The sequence below is a fragment of the Mastomys coucha genome, chromosome X, assembly GCF_008632895.1.
Source record: "Mastomys coucha isolate ucsf_1 chromosome X, UCSF_Mcou_1, whole genome shotgun sequence".
Lineage (NCBI taxonomy): Eukaryota > Metazoa > Chordata > Mammalia > Rodentia > Muridae > Mastomys > Mastomys coucha.
In genome coordinates, this window is record NC_045030.1 from 10,955,408 (window position 1) to 10,972,084 (window position 16,677).

A 16,677-nucleotide genomic window follows, 5' to 3' on the forward strand; every position below is an offset into this window, starting at 1 on the left:
AAAAAAAAAGAAAACTGTTAGTCCTCCTGACCCTACCTCCTCAATGTTGGGATTATAGATGTATGTCACCAAGCCCAGGTTCTCCTAAATGAGTTTGAAAATACTTTTCTTTGTGTGTGAAATCCGAACCTACTATAGGGTTCACTATTTGTTCTCAGCAATTTTCCTTTAGACTTAATGCTTCTAGTCAGCTGTGCTATCCCTGTGCTAAGAGGGAGGTTTGGAATCTTTCAAATGGTATAGAACTTACTAATGTTTTCTTTGTGACCTAATATTTATACAGTTGAGAAGGAAGGCCTCGGTTGTACTCTAATGTTCAATGTGGGCCACTGGCATATGTAGTTATTATGTTACATGATCTTTCTGTATAATTACTGACACTTGATCTGTTTTGTACTGAAAGTCTTCTACTAGCACGAGTTTCCATCCTTAGCTCCTTGAACCCTTAGCTATTGCTTTTAGAAGATGGTTAGGGAGAGGGATGTGGGTAGCAATACTACAGCTCTTGCTTGGAATGCATGAGGCTGTGAGTTTCATCCCCAACAAAATAAGTCAATGATGGCTATTTGGTGGCATAGAATTTTATAACTATTACATTACATTGTAAAATGGTTTTCATAGTTCACCAGTGAAGAATACATACTGCTCTTACAGAAGACCGAGACCTTAGTTCTCTGTACCCAAGTCCATTTCAGTGTCTAACTCTAACTGCCTCTAACTCCAGCTCCATGGAAATTATTTATTCTTTTAAGAGGTAAGGTAAATGACTATTCTCGACTTTTCTAATAATATAATAATATGAAATTTCCTTGTTCTTACATTATAAGGGATAGATCCTAAGACCTTTTACATCCTGGGCAAACATTCTACCACTGAGATGAAACTTCAGAACTTAAAATTCTTTCTTAAAGAGATTATATTTAACACATAGAAAATTGTATACTAATATGCATGCATAGTTTTATTTATGAAAGATTCATTTATTCTTTTTATATGGGTATGGTCTTTTTAAAAATTAAGATAATAGTACCAACTTCAGCAGCACATATACTAAATTTGGAAGGATTAAAAAATGAGCATGGCCCCTGCACAAGGATGACACACAAATTCATGAAGCATTCCATATTTTTGGCTCCAGCTACATATGTAGCAGAGGATTGCTTTATCTTGCATCAATGGGAGTGAAGGTCCTTTGGTCCTGTGAAGGCTCTATGCTCCAGTGTAGGGGAATTCCAAGGCGAGAAGGCAGGAGTGGATGGGTGAGTAGGGGAGTTCCCTCATAGAAGCAGAGGGAGGGGAGATGGGATAGGGGGTTTACAGAGGAGAAACCAGGAAGATAATGTTTTATATATACATGACTATTCTGAGAATAGTTAGTTCTTTCAGGTTGTATTTGAGGCAGCTGCACAGTGGGAAATTTTACTTCTGATACTATAATTCTGGTGAAAATCACATGACTTAGGAAGTCATAGACCTTAGATAGAAGTTGCTGTTATTTTTTTCAGTCATTGTCTTACTTTTCTATTCCAATGACAAGATACCATGACCTAGGAAGCTTATAGAAAAAGACTTTATTAGGGGTTTGCGTATAGTTTCAAGTACTAGATTCCATGACCATCACAGCAGGTAACATGGCAGCAGGCAATCAGGGAGGTTCTGGAGCAAGATGACAACTTACATCCTAACCTACAAGTAGTAGATAGAATAAGCTAACTGGGAAAGGCATTAGTTTTTGAAACTTCAAAGCCCACCCCCAAATGACAAACCTCCTCCAACAAAGCCATACCAACTAATGCTTCCCAAACAGATCTACAAACTTGGACCAACCATTCAAATACATGAGCCTATGGGGGCCATTCTCATTCAAACTATCACAATGGCCATGTTGTCAAATTGTCTCCTAAATACTTATGTTTATACCATAAGTCAGAGAAACTTTTTTGTAGTAGGCAGCAGTTAATGCAGAGAAGCATATATTAAGTGCTGAGAAAATAAGAGACTGAGTAATCAGTTCTAAATGGGTCAGCTATATCAACCTTTCCACCCACGAGGCTCAGAGAATACTATGGAAGAGGAAATGGAAAGAATGGAAAGAATGTAAGAGCTGATGGTAAGGAACACTCTAAAATGCTGTCATCTGGACATGTCATAGCTATCACATTCATGAACTCAACAGCTATGATTACCTGTGATGACATACACAAGTACAAGATAACCATCCAGCACAGATGGGGGAGGTGCTATCAAGCCTCGCCCCTTACTGAGGAGCTATTTGCCACTGATAGGGAGTGGGGTTCTTTTATTCCTTCCAAATACATGCCTCCAATGACATCTTACTTTCCACCATACCTTAACTTCTAAGGGCAACTACTGTCTTCCAAAATCCCAGCACTTGGGGGGCAGAGGCAGGTGGATTTCTGAGTTCAAAGCCAGCCTGGTCTACAGAGTGAGTTCCAGGACAGCCAAGGCTATAGAGAGAAACCATGTCTTGAAAAACCAAGAAAAAAACAAAAAACAAAACAACCAAACAACCTAACAAACAAACAAACAAAAAAAAAACAAAAAAATCCCAACCAAGCAAACAAACAAAAAACAAATGAAAAGCATCAAGCTAGAGACAAAGAGCAAAGCCTTTAAACTTTTGAGCCTTTTGGATAATATTCTAAAGTCAAACTATAGTATAATCACATAAGACTTACTTTTTAATCACTAAGTCTTATTTTCTTATACTAGTCAACATGGGTCTCTCTTAAGAGAAAATATTAGAATGTTTCCCTTAAAAGTAGAACCAAAACATATATGGTTACTCAAATCTCTTCTATAAAATAGTATAGTATTTGCATAGAATGTTACACTTCTAGTTTATCTATTGTGCTGGTTAGGTTTTTTTGTTTGTTTGTTTGTTTGTTTGTTTGTCAGTTTGACATAGCTAAGGTCAGTGGGGAAGAGAAAAATCCCAACTGAGAAAATACTTACATCAAAGTAGCCTGCAGAAAACCTTTGGTGTATTTTCTTGATTAATGACTGATGTGGGGTGGCACAACTCAGGGTGGTACTAACCCTGGGCAGGTGGCCCCAGATTGTATAAGAAAGTAAGCTGAGCAAGCCATGGAGAGGGGTTCAATAAACATCATTCTTCCATGGTCTCTGTTTCAGCTCCTGCTCCCAGGTTCCTGCCTTGAGTCTTTACCCTGACTTCCTTTCCTGATGGACTGTTATTGGGACATATAAGACACATAAGTTCTTTCTTTCCCAAGTTGCTTTTGGTCAGTGTTTTATCATAGTAATAGAAAGCAAACTAGAGCATCCATGATATCTGATACAGTATAAAGGCTACCTAAATGACTGGTACACCTTCCTAATGTTCAGTAATACAGTAGAATAGCCATGGCTAATGAAAATTACATGTTTTACACAAGCTGGCAAAGAATTCTGAATGTTCACAACATGAAGAAATATCTGAAGTGGTGAATATGCCAATTACATGATATGATTATTATGCATTAGATGTGTATATCGAAATACCATATGATTTGTCCTGAACATATCCAATTATTATCTGACAATTAAAAAATACATTTAAAACAGTTATACAGAATCATTTAGGAGATATGGTAATATATATGTGATAATGGTAAGGAGTAGAGTTTGTCCATGTTTAGTGTAAATGCCATTTAAAAAAAAACTCTTTTTGGTTGATTCTATAGTACAGACGGCAGATTGTTAGTCATTTAATCAACAGTTCTAATCATTTGTGTTCACAGGGTCCACTTCTTTCTTGTGCTGGTTTACTGTCCTTCATGGAAGATTATTTTCCCATGTGTCAATTAATGTTTATGGTGATCCCTCTTAGGGCAACTCAACAAAGCTGTGATGAACTCCTGCTGCTATATGGAGTGTTTTCTTACTATGTCACATAAACTGCCCACTGTTTTGTCAAAACCATATTCTATATACACAGGTCTATTTGTTCTAGGTTGACAATACTTTTCTTTAAAAAAAAAAAAAAAGAGTTCTAATATGAGAGATAGTCATAAGAGTAGAGATTGCCTAAAAAAAAATCTAGGCCCTAAAGCTGCCACACATCACCCCTCAACCTCATGCTCATACGTGCCATCTCTTTGGTGCCTATTGTTATATACACTTTGTGTATATCCCCTGCATACTGTCTGCCTCATATGCACAAATATTTATTGATCCAATAGTTGTATTTAAATCAATATTTATTGAACAAGTGTCCTGATGGATCAGGATCTTTCCCATCACTATAATAAAGAAATGACTAGGATTCTTGCTTAGCCTTATCCCAGTGCAGGGACCATTGCCAGTCAAGCACTCTGTTAGGTAGAGTGACATTTCTAGATACCTCAGGTCCAAGATTCGTAGGTGTTTGTAGTTTAGAAATCGTAGCTTCTTATGTACATTTTCATTCAAGAGCACATATCTTCCTGTTCTGTCTCCCTGATGTGTCTACCACTAAGCATCATCTAAAAGTGAAGTAGTTCAGAGATTTATAAGACACCCCCAGAAATAACCAAACCCATCTTGGGGCATGCCAAAACCAGTAGTAAGCAATGCTATTATAGATGTTCAAAGAGTGTGTAAGAAAAAAAAGTTCAAGGAGGCCAAAAACTCTAACACTTCTGAGCAAGCTCTAACTGGCCTAGAAGCAAGGAAATACTTTACCCAGGTGGAGAATTTCTTTTGAGGAATGAGTGTATGTTACATGCTGGATCCTGTCTTCAAGGTGCAGAGGAATATTCTGTGCAAACTTTCTTTTCTCCTCTAGGGCAAACTTGCCTGTCTGTTTTCTCCTCTCTATTTGAATGTTCTCCTCAATATTCTGCCCTGTTCTCTTTCACTCCTGAAAACCACTCTTCTCTATCATTGTTTCCTTGAAATGGTTTTATCCACATTTCAATCTCTCATCCTGAACATTGAAAGAATTAACACCACTTATTCCCAAAAATAGAAAAAATAGGAACATAGTAATTCATTCTGTTAGGCCAGTATTTCTCTAACACCAAAATCAGACAAAGCTATTGTCAGGAAAGGAAACTGCAGTATTTCTTACCAATAAAGACTCAGAAAGAAATGAGAAACTGGAGTGCATTTCAGTGGCAGAGCACATGTCTGGCATGCACAAAGTCCCAGATTACACCCTTAGCTACAATGAAAAAGAAACAGAAATTCTCAATAAAAAAAAAAAAAAACTAGCAAAGCAAATCCAGCAACATAGAAAAAGGATTATAGAGCAAACACCAAGTGGGATTTGTTTCAAGAATCCAACGTTGGCTTAGCATCTTAAAAGAAAATGATATAATATACCATATTAACTGAATGTGGAAAGGATTCTAAAAATACTAGTGGCAGCCAAAGGCATTCTCAATGTACAATGACCAAAAATTAACTCAAAATCAAATAGATAGTGAATCCAAGATGTTTCTACCTATTATGTTATGACTTCACTTTTGCCTTATTTATGAACATACAGCACTCTGTACATTTTCATGCCACACAACACTAACCAGAGCTTAGCTCAGATGTGACATTCCTATATACTTTGAGTTGTGTGTTTTTTAGAGTTCTCTGCTGTTTTTTAAAATGTACTTTTTTATATTTATTCTTTAAAAACAAATGTACATTTTTATATTTATTCTTAAAAAATTAGAATAAAAATTGAAACAAACTTACTAGGGAAACTTTAGTCACAGAAATTATTTTTCCCTATTTGTCTAATTTCTAGTATATGTCACATTTTCAGGCTGGTGATATAGCTCAGTGCTACTATACCACTCAGTATATGTAGGTCCTAGAATGTTTAGGACCCTGACTTTGATCTCTAACATCACACATAAAAAAATCATGTTTAGGTGGACAAAAAAAAAAAAAAAAAAAACCCTATTGGGCAATTCTAACCCATTATTAGTGATACTAAACCTTCATGCACTGAGTTTTTTTTAACACATGCATTCTGAATCGGGATTAGTACAATATTCCTGTGATTGGTTAATTTTCAATTACAGTAAAGTACTTTACCTTTTTTATTTTTATATTTTCTGTGTGTTATGTACACATATGTACATGTTGTGTGTCCTGTAATGTCAGATCCTCAGCCAAGATTTAATTCTTTATGTAAAAATGCTCACATCTATCTCATTAGGAAGAAAAGTTGATTTAGTTTTCAATGAAGGGTAAAATTATATATAAGCCAAAGAATTTTTTAACTTCCTTATGATTTATGATAAGCAAATAAATGTTTACTTTATACATACTTATTTTATATACTAATATACCTAGAGACACACAAAAATTTCTTGCTCAAACAGGACTTATGAAAAAAAAATGAAGAAGCCCTGATAAAAAAAGGATAAAACCTGCATGATCACACAAAGGAAAAAAAACTGACAAAACTCAACAACACTCTTTTTCTACATAAACACTCAACAAACTAGGAATAGAGTTACTTCATGGAGATGGATGTAGACCTCAGTGGTATACTATGTAGTTAGTGTGATGCTAACCACCAGGAATCTCAAAGCTGGATGCAGAGGGTGAGTTGCAGAGCCAAGCAGATTCGCCACAAGTTTGAGATCTACCTGATCTATATATCAAGCTCTAGTGTGACTGTCTCAAAACAAAAACAAAAAAAAAAAAATGGAGAAAAAAACTACTAATAACCCAATTTATTGTAGCATTTGGAGGAATTTATTTGTTTTGTAGCACTATGGATACAATCCAAAGCCTCAAGCATGCAAGTGATCTCCCATGGAGCTATATACCCCAAAACAATTAGCTAATTTTAAATATTGTTATGGGGTTGATGAAATGACTCAGCCTATAAGGAAGAGCCCTACTGCCTAGTTGGATCACTTGAGTTCAGCCCCCTGGATCTACATGGTGAAAGAAAAGAACTTACTCCCTAGAGTTGTCCTCCAGCTTCCATTTGTGATAGTGGAGAGTAATGCAGTGCAGGCGTGTGTGTGTGTGTATGTGTGTGTGTGTGTGTGTGTGTGTGTGTGTGTGTATGCGTGCACACAAAAAATAATAATAAATAAATAAAAATAGTAATAAATAAAAACAGTGTAAATGATACAAAGAATCAGACCTTTTTCTTTAAAAAATAAACAAATGGCCAATTGTTACAAAGGAAGTGTTTACTGAAATGCAAATCGAAACTACAATATTGCTTTAGAACCATTAGATGATTACAAAATGAAAAAAAATTACAAGTGTGGTTAAGGATATAGAGAAATGGGAGGCAACATATATCACTGATAGGAGTACCATTTAGTTGCCCCCCCTAAAAATTAAACACTGACTTAACATATTGCAATTCTAGGTATACAATCAAAAAACTAAAAATATACGGCTGCACAAAAAAAATGTACAAGAATGCTTTCAGCAGAATTATTCACAACAGCTACATGTTTAGCTAACTGAAATGTCTACCATTTGATGACTAAATAAATAAAATTGTGTAATATGTGCACAGCAGAATGTTCTGCTGTTGTGGAATGAAATGAATGAACTGTTGCATACTGCAATGTAGATGACTATTGAAAACTTTATGCCAAGTGAAAAAAGTCAGTTGCAAATGACCAACTATTAGTTGAAATATCTAGAATGGGCACAGCAACAGAAACAAAAAGACTAATAATGTGTCTTAGTTTAGTTTAGTTTAGTTTAGTTTAGTTTAGTTTAGTTTAGTTTAGTTTAGTTTAGTTTAGTTTAGTCACAGTGTCTTAGTCAGGGTCTCTATTCCTGCACAAACATCATGACCAAGAAGCAAGTTGGGGAGGAAAGGATTTATTCAGCTTACTTCCACATGGCTGTTTATCACCAAAGGAAGTCAGGACTGGAGCTCAAGCAGGGCAGGAAGCAGGAGCTGACACAGAGGACATGGAAAGATGTTCCTTACTGGCTTGCTTTCCCTGGCTTGCTCAGCCTGCTCTCTTATAGAACCCAAGACTTCCAGCCCAGGGATGGCACCACCCACAAGGGGCCCTACCCCCTTGATCACTAATTGAGAAAATGCCCCACAGCTGGATCTCATGGAGGCACTTCCCCAACTGAATCTCCCTTCTCTGTGATAACTCCAGCCTGTGTCAAGTTGACACACAAAATCAGCCAGTAGACACAGGGATTAAAGGAGAATAGGAAGTGGCTGCTGCCACTTTACTAAACCAGCATAATCTGTATCTTCATTCTAAATATTTGTCCTTATGCCTACAGATAGATGTAGTCCTCACTCCTCATCAAGGGAACTTCTCTTTGCAACAGGTGGAGACTGCTAGAGATAGGGGAAATCCTACCAGGCAGGGCTCAACCCAACGCAAAGAACTACAAGCAACTAAGGAATACAGAGAACAGGAGAAATAGTCTTTCACAGGGAAAAACCACAACAATTTTTTATCCAATGTTAAATGTTCAGCTCTGAAAACAGACATATAAATAACGTTATATAGACTAAGCAGGGTGTCTGTGTGTGTGCGCGCACATGTGTGTGTGAGTGTGTATGTATCAACAAAGAAAAAGAGGTCATAAATTTGATGGAGATCAAAGGGGCACATTGGAGGGTTTTAAGGGAAGAAAGAGAAGGGTAAAATGATGTAATTATATTATAATCTCAAAAAATAAAAAATACATACTCAGAAAAGGAATGATAGGATAGCAAGTTGGCTCAGTGGGTACAGCATCTGTCCACCAAGTGTAAGGTCCTGAGTTGATATCCAGGAACTATATAACAGAAAGAGAATGAACTCCCACAAACTGTCCTTTGACTTCTACCTGTGTACCAGAGCATGAGCCCACATGCACACACTATGTAAATAATGTAATTTGATTAGTTTTAAAAATAAATAGCTGTGCCAGGCAGTGGTGACAAATACCTTTAATCCCAGCACTGGGAGGCAGAGGCAGGCAGATCTCTGAATTCGAGGCCAGCCTAGTCTACAGAGTGAGTCCCAGGACAGCCATGGCTATACAGAGAAACCCTGTCTACAAAAAACAAAAACAAAAAACAAACAAACAAAAAGTGGCTGCTAATACATTTCATTTAGTTTTGACTTCAATAATTCTGAAATAGGAAAACAATGTATAATTTTATAACATACTAATAGCCACTGAATTGTTTTTCAGCATTAATACTTTTCTCTTTTATTAAAAATAGATTTTTTTTCTCTTACATGATATATCCTGGTTGCAGTTTCTCCTCCCTCTCTAACTCCTACTTCCCCCAACACCTCCACTTCCATCTAGATCCATTCCTTTCTGACTCTCATTAGAAAACAGACAGACATCTAAGGTATATAATAATAATATAAAATATAAGATAAAAAAAAAACCCTAACACATCAGAATTGAATAGAACAAACCAACAAGAAATAGAGCTCATAAAAAAGCACAAGAGTCAGAGACCCATTTGTTTGCAGTCAGGAATCTCATAAAATCACTGAAATGGAAGTTAACAGTATATATGCAGAGGACCTGGTGCAGACCTGGGCAGACCCTGTGCATGCTGCTTCAGTCTCTTTGGATTCATAAGAGAATTGATCATGTTGATTTAAAGGTCCTTGTTCTGGTGTCCTCCATCTCCTCTGCCTCTTGAAACCTTCCCTCCTCCTCTTCCACAGGATTTCCTGAGCCTTAAGGGGAGGGGTTTGATGGAAACATCACCTTTAGGGTTGAGTGTTCCAAAGTCTCTCATTCTCTGCATAATGCCTAGCTATGGGTATCTGTATTTGTTGCCATATGTTGCAGAAGGACCATTCTCTGATGATAAGTGAGCAAGGCACTGATCATATTGGCCTTTCTGAGTCTTGGATACCTCACTAGGGATGATTTTTTTCTAGTTCTATCCACTTACTGGCAAATTTTACTTCTTTAACAGCTGAGTAATACTCCACTGTTTAAATGTACCACATTTTCTTTATTCATTCTTTGGATGAGGAACATCTAGGTTGTTTCCAGTTTCTGACTATTATGAATAGAGCAGCAATGAACATGGTTAAGCAAGTGTCTGTTTAGTAGGATGAAGTGTCCCTTGAGTATATACCCTAGTGGTATGACTAGATCTTCCTGAGGAACCACCATGCCAATTTCCACAGTGGCTGTACAAGTTTCCACTCTACCAGCAATGCATGAGCTTTACTCCACATTCTCGATAGCATGAACAGTGACTTGTTTTATTGATCTAATCCTTCTGACAAATGTAAGATGAAGTCTCAAAGTAGTTTAGATTTGTGTGTACCTGATGGCTAAGGATGTTGAACATTTCTTTAAGTGTTTCTCAGACATTTGAGTTCTCTCTATGGAGAATTCTCTGTTTAGATCTGTCCCAATATTTTTTAATTGAGTTGTATTTTTGATGTATAATTTCTTGAGTTTTTTATATATATTTTGGATATTAGTCCTCTATCAGATGTGGCATTGGTAAAAAAAATTTCCCATTCTGAATGCTGGATTTTGTACAATTGACTTTGTCCTTTGCCTTACAGAAGCTTTTCAGTTTCATGAAGTTATTAGTTGCTGATCTTGGTGCTTATGTTAATGGTATTCCATTCAGAAAGTATTTTTTTTTTTTTTGTGCTAGTAAGTTCAAGGTCACTCCCCAGTTTCTCCCCTTTCAGGTTCAGTGTATCTGGTTTTATGTTGTGGTCTTTGATCCATTTGAACTTGAGTTTTGCACAGGGTGATAAGTGTTGATCTATCTGTATTCTTCTATATGTAGACATCCAGTTTGACCAGTACTGTTTTATGCTGTATTTTTTTTTTGCTTCATTTGTAATAAACAGATGTCCATGGGTATGTGGATTTATGTCAGTGACTTCAATTTGATTCCACTGATCAATGTGTCTGTTTTGTGCCAATACCATACTACTATCACTATATTACTGTACTACCATATTACTATATAGCTCTGTAGTATAGCATGAAATCAGGAATAGTAATGCCTCCAGCAGTTCTTTTATTATTCAGGATTGTTCTAGCTATCCTAGGATTTTATGGATGTGAAGTTGAATATAGTTCTTTCACTGCCTGTAAGGATTTGCTTTAGAATTTTGCTGGGGATTGCATTGAATCTGTAGGTTGCTTTTGTTAGGATGGCCATTTTTACAATGTTATTCCTACTAATCCATGAGCCTAGGAGATCTTTACATCTTCTGATATTTTCTCCAATGTCTTCCTTTTAAAATGTTTATCATACAACTCTTTCACTTGGATTCAGCTTGCAAGCATTTTTTTAATATTTTGCATCTATCTATGTTCATAAGAGAAATTGGTCTGTAATTTTCTTTCTTTGTTGAGTCTTTACATGGTATCAGGGTGACCGTGGCCTCATAAAATGTCTTTTCTGTTTCTATTTTGTGGAAGAATTTGATGAGTATTGACAGTAACTCTTCTTAGAAAGTCTTGTAGAATTCTGTACTAAAGCCATCTGGCCCTGGGCTGTTTGAGTTGGAGACTTGATGTCTGCTTCTTTTTCACTAGGAGTTATATGTCTGTTTAAATTTCTTATTCAAATTTCCTGGCTCTTTCTCATTCTCTGACTCTTCATCTTCACCTGCAACCTGTCTCTGTAAAACTGTCCAGGCAAAACTGCATCCCCTGCTTTCTCTCTCTGTACTGTTCTTGTGAATTGCATCTTTTTCCTGTCCTTATAAGTCGGGAATATCCTATCTCTGATTCAGTCTGTCAAATCTTTCTCTGATTTGTCACTTTGTGTGCCCTTTAGTTCGACTTCACTTTCAAACATGGCTGCTTCCTTCTACAAAGTAACCTTATATAACTGTTTTGCATTAAAGGTGTGTACTAAGGGCATATGTCCCTGTATTCCAACCAGAGGGATTAAAGGTGTGTTTGTATTCCAGCTTGGTCACACAGGCCTAGAACGTCTTTGGATGCTCGCCAGAGCAGCCATGTTGTTGGATTAAAATTCCTCTGCAATTAATGTTTAGAGATATCAATGAGTAGTGTTTTTTTATTGCTGTTAAGTTGTTTTTGTTGTTGCTGTTGTTGTGCTGGTGGTGGTGGTGGCGGTAATGGTGGTATGTGTATATGTTTCTCCTTTTTTGATTTCCTGGTCTGGGATTATTTATTTCTTGTGGGTTTTTTTTTGGGGGGGGGGAGACTGCCATTAGCCTCTTTAGGTTGGAGTTTATCTTCAAGCACCTTTTGTAGGGCTGGATTTATAGATAGATGTGTTACCTAATTTGGTCTTATCATGGAATGTTTTTTTCTCCATCTATGGTCGTGGTTCTCAAACTTGCCTAGTGCTATAACCCTTTAATAAAATTCCTCATGTTGTGATGATCCTCAACCATAAAATTATTTTCATTGCTATGCCATAACTGTGATTTTGCTTCTGTTATGAATCATAATATAAATATCTGATATGTAGGATAGATGATATTTGACCCCTCAAAGGTGTCATGACCCACAGGTTGAGAACTGCTACTCTATTTATATTATTCTTAGATATGGTCTTTTCATGGCATCCCACATTTTCTGGATGATTTCTGCCAGGAGTTCTTTACATTTAATATTTTCTTTGACCAACGTATCTCTTTCTTCTATCATGTCATAAATGCCTCTGATTCTCTCTTCCATCTCTTGTATTCTGCTGGTGAAACTTGCCTATATGATTCCTGTTCAAGATCCTAAAATTTTCATTTGTAGATTTCCCTTAATTTGGGTTTACTTTTTAGATTCTGTTTCCACTTTGGGGTCTTCTATTGTTTTGTTCATTTCCTTCCACTGTTTGTGTTTTCATAGACTTTTAAAAAGTGATTTGTTTCTTCTTTATGGACCTCAATTGTATGCATAAATGCTATTTCGAGGTCTTTTTCTTGTGCTTCAGCTATGTTGGAATACTCAGTGCCTGCTTTGGTAGGGTTGCTGGGCTCAAGTGAAGACATTGTCCTCAATGTTGATTGTGTTTTTGCACTGGCGTCTAGGCATCTAGAATCGGGAAGATTGTAATTCTAGTCTTATCTTGCTGGGTACATATTCTGTTCCTTGGCTTCTAATTCCTATCTGGTTCTTAGGTGAGTATGGTGACTGTGTGTTGCCTAGTGGACAATTCTTCTGGGGTCCTGATACAAGTGAACACTAGTTATTCCAGGTAAAATGTATTTCTGAGTATTGGGAGCTGACACTTAGGAATGGGAATGGATTAGGAGAGGGGTCTGAGAGGCTCTGCAGGTGGGAGGAAAGCAGGGTGTTCTACCAGGACCTGCTTAGTCCCCTGGCAATGGGGCCAGAGAGTATGGAAAGGCCACAGAAGAAGGTTGGCTATAAACCTGTGGAACGCAATGTGGGATTGGACTTGGAAGGATGGAGGTAAAGGTGAAGAGTTTCACCTAGTCTACCTGCTTCCCTGGCCACAGTGGGTTGTGGGTTCCTGGGAAGTGTCTGCTGGAATTGGAGGGCTGGGATAAAGCAGAGTGGGAGCACTGAGGTCAGGAGGGGAAGAGCTATGTGATCCACTGGGTGAAGAAGGGATGAGGATACAGCAGGTGCTGTGCTGCAGAGCTGGGGGTGAGACTATGGAACTGGATTTGGAGTAGCCGGGGAAATAAAGATCTGCAGTTTTTCTGCCCTGTTTTCTGGCTGAAGAATCATTGAACTATTTACTTTAAAAGTTGAACCTCACAGTATGTGAACTTTGTTTCTGTTGTTGTGATAAATACTATGATCAAAATCAACTTGGAGATAAATGGTTTATTTTACTTTACAGTTTATATTCCATCATGAAGAGAAGTCGGGGAAGGCACTTGAGCCAGGCCTTGATACCGAAGCCATGTAGGAACTCTGCTTACTGCCTTACTTCCCATGTATTTTTCATCTTGCTTTTTTGTATCACTCAGTCCCACCTGCCCAGAGATGGAACTACCTACAACTGGCTAGGACCTTTCACATCAATCATCAATAAAACAAAACAACAACAACAACAAAAAATTGTTGCGCATGTTTGCCTACTCTCCAATCTGAAGGTGGTATTTTCTCATTTGGGGTTCCCTCTTTTCAGATGACTTTTAGCCTGAGCCAAGCTGACAGAAAAAAAGAAAAAAAAAAACTCTAACAAACACATGAGAAAACATTTTAAAGTAATTAAAATGAAACAAAATTTCAAATTTTATTTTTTACTTGTAGGCAAGGTGGAGCACACCTTTAATCCTAGCATTTGGGTGGCAGAGGCAAGCAGATCTCTAAGAGGTCAGCCTAATGTATGTAATGAATTCTGGGCCAACCAAACCCATATATATCCTGAGACCTTGTCTTAAAAGTAAAATCCAGATTTTCAACTGTATCTGTCTCATTGCAAGTACTCAACAACACATATGGCTATTAACTGCTATGACATAAAACAGTATAGATGATTAACAGGTTGATTATCACAGAAACTTTTGTTGTGCATTTAACCCTAATTAGCTGACCCTAAAAGTTTAAAGAATATATAAACCATGTCTGATGTAAAAGTCTTATTTAAATTTTTATTTTTTTGGTAAGACAGGTTCTCACTTTGTAATCCACAGCTATGGTAAGATTGCATCAACCTCCCATATCCTGTTATAATGAGTACATACCTCAATGTATGTCATATTTGTATTTCTATTTAAAAAAATCTATAAAATAAAAATGAGAAATCTTGTGTAAGTTGAATACTGAAAGGACAGTATATTTAATTATTTTAGGTAATTATTGTTAAAATCTTTAAATATGACAAAAATAATGTGCTCTCAGCTTTTATTTCTTATGTGTATGTGGGTATGGGTGTGGGTATGTGTATACACATGCAAGTGCCCGCAGAGACCAGAAGAAGGTATTGGATCCTCTGGAGCAAGTGTCACAGGTGATCATGAACATGGATGCTGGGAATCTTCTGCAAGACCAGTACACACTCTTAACCATTGTGCTAATATCTCCAGCCTCATGATTAAGCTTCCAAAAAAGCACTTGTGATTTAGGAATAAAGCATAAAATATCATGGATGAAATAATACGGGGCTTAGGATTTGCTTCAAAACTAATCCAGAAGTCCCAGAAATTAGAAACACTAAATACAGCAGAACTGACCAATGAGTCTCTTACAGACAAAACAACCAACAAGAAAAAGGCAACATATGAAGAAGGAGAAAATACTTGCAAATCATATATTTGATAAAGGTTTGCTGTCTAAAATATATAAGGAACTCACCTCATCAGCAGAAAAACAGTCCAGGGCTGATGAGATGGCTCAGTGGTCAAGATCACTAACTGCTCTTCTAGAGAAAGATTTGATTCCCAGCCTCCGCATGCCAGCTTACAGCCATCTGTAGCTCTACTCCCAGGGAATCTAATGCTTTCTTCTGGCCTTTGCAGGCACTATGCGTGCATGTGGTGCATAGACTTCTATGCAGGCAAAACACCTACATGCATAAAATAATTTTAAAAAAACCTAACTGAAACATTGACAAGACATTTCTCAAATATATATATAAATTTCCAAGAAACACAAAAACATTCTCAACATTACTAATTACTAATGGCATAACAGTTGGATGTGTCATAAAAATCTATTAACAAGAACATAGTTGAGAAAATGATAACAAGTGCTATTAAGCATATTGAGAAAAAGGAATTGGGTATACTATTATGAGAGTATGAATTGGTACAGCCATTATGGAAAACTAAAACCAACCTACCATATGTGCAAGACCTTGGGTCCCATATCCAGGGCTGAGCCAATGTGTCACATTTGTTTGTGTTTGGCATTTTGAGACAGAGTTTTGCTATGTACCCTTGGCTGTCCTGGAATTCAGTATGTAGACCAGGTTAAGCTTGACCTCATAGAGACCTGTCTGCCTCTGCCTCTCAAATGCCAAGATTAATGGTGTTTACCACCATAGTTAATATATCACTTTTTTTATCCATCGATAGATATTTATCTTTATTCTGAATCTTGTCCATTGTAAACAATTTTTCAGTGAACATTGGAATGCAGTTGTCTTTCAACACACTGATTTCAGCTTTGTTGTTGTTTTGAGATAAACCCAGAAGGCATATTGCTGGGACATTTGTTGGGGGGGGGGACAGGGTAGAGAAGAAAGACATATACACGTAACCGAATATTATTCTGTGCTTGAAACAGTGAAATCCTGTCCAGGGAATACTAAGTGTAATAGATCAGCACAGAACAATACATAACACATGTTCTCACTTATATGTAAAATCTAAAATAGTTGAATGCTTCATTGCAGAAAACAGATTTGTGGTCCTCAGGGCTGAGAAGGAAAGGAAAAGATGTTTTGATCAACATACAAAATGCCAATTAGGAGAAGCAAGGTCAGAAGCTCTGTTATACAATATAATGACTATAATTATTAGCAATGTATTCTTGACAACTGGAGACAGGATAAATATTAAGCGTTCTCACCACAAAAAGTAACATGTGAGATAATGAATATGTTTATCCACTCCATCTAGCCATTCTATAATGTCGACATGTTTCAAAGCAACATGTGGTCTGCAATAAGTATATACAACAATTGTTTGCCAAGTACAAAATAAACCTTGAGGCTGGGATGGAACTTAATGGTAGAGTACTTTCTAGCATACATGAAGCCTTGAGTTCTAGCACCAGCTTCACAAAAATAAATGTCTTTTTGTGGCTATAGCTCAGGGTTGCAACAGA

General features: G+C 37.0%; 1 long non-coding RNA gene and 1 other non-coding gene across 2 annotated transcripts; both read left to right on the forward strand.

Moving 5' to 3' along the window:
* The first annotated feature begins 1,026 nt into the window (after positions 1–1,026).
* LOC116095969 lies at positions 1,027–1,130 on the forward strand. Its single transcript, XR_004120783.1, has one exon. It is a non-coding gene; the product is annotated as a U6 spliceosomal RNA (small nuclear RNA).
* Positions 1,131–12,705: 11,575 nt separating this feature from the next.
* On the forward strand, positions 12,706–13,955 carry LOC116071995. The gene is made up of 2 exons (XR_004111281.1): positions 12,706–13,126; positions 13,742–13,955. It is a non-coding gene; the product is annotated as an uncharacterized LOC116071995 (long non-coding RNA).
* The last annotated feature ends 2,722 nt before the right edge of the window (positions 13,956–16,677 follow it).